The sequence below is a fragment of the Mus pahari genome, chromosome 15 (genome assembly GCF_900095145.1).
Source record: "Mus pahari chromosome 15, PAHARI_EIJ_v1.1, whole genome shotgun sequence".
Classification (NCBI taxonomy): Eukaryota; Metazoa; Chordata; class Mammalia; order Rodentia; family Muridae; genus Mus; species Mus pahari.
The window spans coordinates 6442008-6448603 of NC_034604.1; positions in this window are offsets into that span (position 1 = coordinate 6442008).

The window sequence follows — 6596 nt, forward strand, 5'->3', positions numbered from 1 at the left end:
CAATTGCCATAGATGGAGAAAACAAAGTATTCCATGATAAAACCAAATTCACACAATATCTATCCACAAATCCAGCCCTTCAAAGGATAATAAAGGGAAAACATCAACACTAGGACGGAAACTACATCCTAGAAAAAGCAAGAAAGTAATCCTTCAACAAATGTAAAAGAAGACAGCCACAAGAACAGAATCCCAACTTTAAAAACAAAAATAACAGGAAGCAATTACTTTTCTTTAATTTCTCTTAACATCAATGGAATCAATTCCCCAATAAAAAGACATAGACTAATAGACTATTGGTCTATTGGTGTTATGTTCAGGGATTTTCTCCTGTGCCAATGCGTTTAAGACTATTCCCCACTTTCTCTTTTATCAGGTTCACTGTATCTGGCTTTATGTTGAGGTTTTTGATCCACTTAAACTTGAGTTTTGTACAAGGTGATAGATATGGATCTATGTTCATTCTACATGCAGACTTCCAGTTAGACCAGCACCGTTTGTTGAAGATGCTTTCTTTTATCTATTGCACATTTCTGGCTTCTTTAGCAGAATCACATGTCCATAAACATTTGGATTTACTTCTGGGTCTTCAATTTGATTCCATTGATAAACCTGTCTGTTTTTATGACAATATCATGTGGTTTTTTTTTTTTTTTAAATTACGATTGCTTTGAAGAACAGTTTGAAATCAGGGATGGTGATACATATGGAAGTTCTTTTATTGTACAGGATTGTTTTAACTTTACTTGGCTTTTTTCGTTTTTCCAAAGTTGAGTATTCTTTCAAGGTCTGTAAAGAATTGTGTTGGAATTTTGATGTGAATTACATTGCATCTGTAGATTGCTTTTGGTAAGATGGCCACTTTTACTATGTTATTCCTACCGATCCATGAGCATAGGAGGTCTTTCCATCATCTTATATCTTCTTCAATCTCTTTCTTCAGAAAGAAGTTCTTCTCATACAGGTCTTCCACTTGCTTGGTTAGAGTTACACCAAGATATTTTATACTATTTGTGGCTATTGTGAAGGGTTTTATTTCCCTGATTTCTTTCTCAGCCTGCTTATCATTTGTATATAGGAAGCCTACTTATTTTTGTTTTAGTTAATATTGTATCCAGCTACTTTGTTGAAGGTGTTTATCAGTTATATGTGTTTTCTTGTAGAACTTTTGGGATCCCTTATATGTATTGTCATATCATCTGCAAATAACGATAGTTTGACTTTCTTTCCGATTTTTATCCTCTATCGTTTATTGCCTTTAATTGACTTATTACTCTAGCTAAAACTTCAAGTACTATATTGAATGCATATGGAGAGAGTGGACAGCCTTGTTTTGTCCCTGTTTTAATGGGATTGCTTAAGTTCCTCTCTACCTAATTCGATGCTAGCTTTAGGCTTGCTGTATATTGCTTTTATTATGTTTAGGTACCTTATATCCCTAATCTCTCCAAGACTTTTATTATGGAGGGGTGTTTTGACAAAGGTTTTAAAGCATCTAATGAGATGATTGTGTGGGGTTTTTTGTTTGCTTCAGTTTGTTTGTATGACAGTTTGATCATATGATAAGCAGCTTGTTTATATTGACAGATTTTCATATGTCGAACCATTCCTGCATCTCTGAAGTAAAGCCTACTTGAACTTGGTGGTTGATCTTTTTGGTGTGTTCTTGGATTCAGTTTGTATTTTATTGAGTATTTTTTTAATCAGTGTTCATGATAGATATTAGTCTGAAATTCCCCTTCTTTGAGTCTTTGTGTGATTTGGATATCAGGGTGACTGTGGCCTCATAGAATAAGTTTAGCAATTTTCCTTCTGTTTGTATTTTGTAGAATAGTTTGAGGAGTATTGGTATTAACTTTTCTTAGAAAGTCTCATAGCATTCTGTATAGTGTGTACTTTTGAAAACACACTGGTTTCTCTGCCTGGGACCTCAGCATGTGCTCCCAACTTAGCTCCAAGATCAGCTGCTGCTAGCCTCACCCCCAATTTAGCTGTTCCTCGTGGCTAGCTTCACCAAGCTGCCAGCTATTGCCCCGACTGCTCTTTTTCTCTGCTCATCTTAGCTCAGCACTAGGCAGGTTTATTAATTTAGAACTTGCCAGATAGCAAAATTGCTGGGTGAAGAATCTCCTGCTTTATTAGCTAGCTTATTTCCTCTGGCAGCAGAGGCTGCTGTTTCCAGCCACCCAAGATCTTTTAAGTAGGGGAAATTTTCTTCTATGATTTTGGCGAAAATACTTTCTGGACCTTTGAACTGGGAATCTTTTTTTTCTTCCATTCCTATTACTCCTAGGTTTGATTTTTTCCATAGTTTCCCATATTTCCTGGATGACTTGTGTCTTTTTCTTCCATCCCTGGGATTCTTTCTTCCATTTCTTGTGTTCTGCTGGTGATGCTCACATCTATGGTTCCTCTTTGATTACCTAGACTTTCCATTTCCAGAATCCTCTCAGTCTGTATTTTCTTAATTGCTTTTCTTTCACTTTTCAGGTCTTGAATACTTTCCTTCAGTATTTGTCTGTTTTAAAAAGGAATTTGTTGATTTCTTTTTGTTTTTTGTTTGTTTGTTTGCTTGCTTTTCCTTGATTTATTTGAAGGATTTGTTTTATTTCTTCTTTAAGGACCTCTATCACTTTCAAAAAGATGGTTTTATAAAGATAGTTTTACGGTCTTTTTCTTGTGCTTCAGCTGCATTGAAATATTCAGGCCTTACTGTCGGATAACTGGGCTCTGGTGGTGCCATATTGCCTTGGCTGTTATAATTTTGCGCTGGCATTTAGGCATTTGAAATTAGGGTGGTTACAGGTCTAGGTGCTGATTCCTGTGTTTGCTTTTGTTGGATGTGTGTTTTGTTCCTTGCTTTCTGTTTCCACTTTGGTCTTCTGGGCTTTGTGGCCTGGATTTCTACTGGCCTGTCTGACCTCTGAACCACTAGGGAGTCTCTGACCAGGTTAGGGTTTGACTTCTGGCAACTTTCATGGCCTTTGGTGTAGCAGGGGTTCTCTGTTCTGGCTGGCATGGCTTACACCTGAGCAGTTGGAGACCGCTGGAGTTGGAGGCAGAGGATAGGAATCTTCGCTCTCTTCTATGCCTCTTATCCTTAGGTTTCATCTTCTCATTGTGTCCTGGATTTCCTGGATGTTTTGGGTTAGGAGCTTTTTGCTTTTTGCCTTTTCTTTGACTGCTGTATCAATGTTTTCTGTGATATCTTCTGCACCTGAGATTCTCTCTTCTATCTCTTGTATTCTGTTGGTGATGCTTGTATCTATGACTCCTGATCTCTTTTCTAGGTTTTCTAACTCTAGTGTTGTCTCTCTTTGTGATTTCTTTATTGTTTTTATTTCCATTTTTAGATCTTGGATGGTTTTGTTCATTTCCTGCACCTGTTCTTCTGTAATTCTTTACGGAAATTTTGTATTTCCTCTTTAAGGACTTCTAGCTGTTTATGTGTGTTCTTATGTACCTCTTTAAGGGAGTTGTTTATGTCCTTTTAAAAGTCCCCTATCACCAACCATCATGAGAAGTGATTTTAGATCCAAATCTTGTTTTTTTTTTTTTTTTGGTGTAATGGTGTATCCAGGATTTGCTATGGTGGGAGAGTTGGGTTCTGATGATGCCAGGTAACCTTGGTTTCTATTGCTTATGTTCTTACACTTGCTTCCCACCATCTGATTATCTCTAGTGCTACCTGCCCTCCATATATGTGACTGGAGCCTGTCCTCCCTGTGATCCTGGTTGTGTTAGAACTCCTCAGAGTTCTGCTGTCTCTGTGATTCTGGGATCCTGGGATCCTGGGATCCTGGAATCCTGGGATCCTGAGATCCTGAGATCCTGAGATCCTGGGTGTGTCAGAACTCCTGGGAGTCAAGCTGCCTCTGGGACCCTGAGATCCTGGTGTGACCAAGCTCCTGGGATCCTAGGATCCTGTGGTCCTGTGGTCCTGTGGTCCTGGGTGTGTCAGAGCTCCTGAGATGGGAGCTTCTTCTGGGTCTTGTGGGACTGGCTGCAGAGTTTGCACACAAGGTCTGCTCAGGGCACTGGCCAGACAGGAAGGAAGACGTGCCACTGGTCAGGCAGAGTTCCCGGATGCCCAGGTCCCACCGGTCCCAGTTACTTCCGGTGTTGGGGCAGATGTTGTGTCCTCCTCACCTCTGATCCTATCATAGGCAAACATTTTTTGCTGACTGAGCTATCTTCCAAGCCCCGATTTTCTTACACTTACCTTGGAACTTATTTGAACTATTTGGATATGTAAGTTGATTATTTCCACCAAACTTGGGGAAATGTGAACTACCCTTGTCTTCAGCTCTGTCTCCCCCCATTCTGCTTCTCTGTTCTAGGGCATGGGTGTGAAGCTCAAACTCTGCTCATTCTTTTCTCCTTTCTTTCTTCTTCTTTTTTTTAAATGTTGAAAAGTATACATTTAGAATTAGCCAGCTGGACTCAGTTCAGACTTTTTCCATTTTCCTTTGTCACTACCCCCTACCCCACTGCTTGCTTGCTTTCAGACAGAGTGCTATTAGATAGTCCAGCTTTAGACTTGACGTCCTTCTACCTTCACTAGGAAAGTTCGGGAATTATTGGTTCATATCCACAGCTAGCTTTGTATCCTCATCAGGCTTGATTAGGATCTTGGTCATTTAGTGTTACAACTCCTTCATGGCCTTTGCATCAGGCGCTTGCTGATCTTCACAGCTGCATTTTATACAAGTCTTTGTCTTCTATCTTCTTGCCAGGGTCAGTGTGATGGGAACTTTTATGGCAGTGCAATGTTGTGGTTAGGTGCATTTGTTCTGGAAGGCTTTTCTGAGGATGTTTGGGCTGCCTTGGGAGTGGTGGAATCTGGACTTGGTAAGATGGTGATGTGCATACTTTTCTAGCTGCAGATGTCTTTAAGAATTAACTTCTTGGCTCTGAAAGCTTTGCTTTGGTTCTGGCATAAGGAGAGGAAGGAACTTCCTTCTTTGCCTCCAGTGCCATCCTGAGAAGGACTCTGTTCCTTACTATCAGTCTTCATCCCCTTTGTCTTTTAGGATTTTATTTTCTAGAGGTTCCTTACTGAGTTTATGGATGACAGTGGTTACCAGAATTGTCTGGCAGGTGGCTAGCTACAAAACTATATAATTGAGTCTGAATTACCCTCTGAAATTAATTATGCAAAGGCCATACTTCCCACAGGTTGCTTTCTGGTCCAGTGAACATGAAGGAGGTTCTAAGAACTCCCCTAGGGCTGACTTTTTACTCAGAGACCTCCCAGTGAATCTTCAAGATGCTTCAGGAAACTTCCAGCTCCCTTTCCTCACGCTATCATTTTAGATCACATTGGTAGTATGGCCTGATGGCCATCACAGCTCTCCCAATTTCTTTTCCTTTTGTTTTGTTTAATCTCAGACCCACCAGTGGCATAAATAAGACACATAAACTATTACAGTTCAAAGCTTAGGCCTTTTGATGGGACAGTCTCCCAGCTATGGTTTATACTTAAACCGACTGTTTTAACCTATGACCCACCTTGTGGCTAGATATCTACCTCTCTGCTCTGCTCTGCCTGCTCCCTTTCATGTCTCTTCTGAATCTGTGGAGTCTTCTTCCCTCCTCTGCATCATTCTCTCTGCCCAAAAGTTTTGCCCCAGCTATTTGCTGTCAGATCTTTATTACAACCAATCAGCAGCAAGACAACCTCTGATACATCTCTAAAATGCCTTTAGGCAGGTTAAGAAGGACAAATATTTACAAAATAGAAAACCTGGTCATAGAAATGACAATAACAAAATTCTGCCAATACTTAGCTCTCAACAAATACAGAATTAACAGTTGAAAATACAAAGCCATACCTTCATACAAGGTAAAACAAGAGTTACTGTAACAGTTTTTTGATTGAGACAGGATTTCTCTGTGTTGCCTTGGCAGTCCTGGAACTAACTATGTCAACCAGTGTGGTCTCAAATTTGGGGATCCACTTGCTTCTGCCTCCCAAATGCGGGGATTAAAGGCATGTGCCATCTCTGTACAGCATACTCCCTCAATTTCTATAACAATTTTTCTGAATAACACTATGCCTGACCCATTAATGTAACTTAGTTTACCTTTAGCATCTGCTTTGAGGAAGTGCCTGTAACTACACAATGAAGCTGGCAGGAGGAGAATATGGACTGACTTGTCCATGGCCTAGAAGGCAAACAGGATGTTGTTCTGTTGACAGGTGGAGCAGAAACGGCTTCTGTGGGAAATGGCATCTTCTTTGCTTAGTATCTATCTTGTGTTGAAATGAGGAAACAAATCATTAGAGGGCAATATTTTGAAAAGTAAAGTAACAGAAATAGAAAAGCATGGGAACATGTGGTCCATAGAGACAGTGGAATGGACTGATTGCTGCTAAATTAATTGTTAGTGTTCTGCAGAGGAGAAATGAAAGATGGAAGACTAACAGCAAAAGCTGAGGGCGTGAGACAGGTCCTCCAGCCATGGCTTCAGAAGCCCTGCAGTAAAGAGGCAAGTGTCTACACTAGAACAGCAGCGCCTCAGACACATGCGCTCATCTACACTAGAACAGCAGCACCTCAGACACATGCGCTCATCTACACTAGAACAGCAGC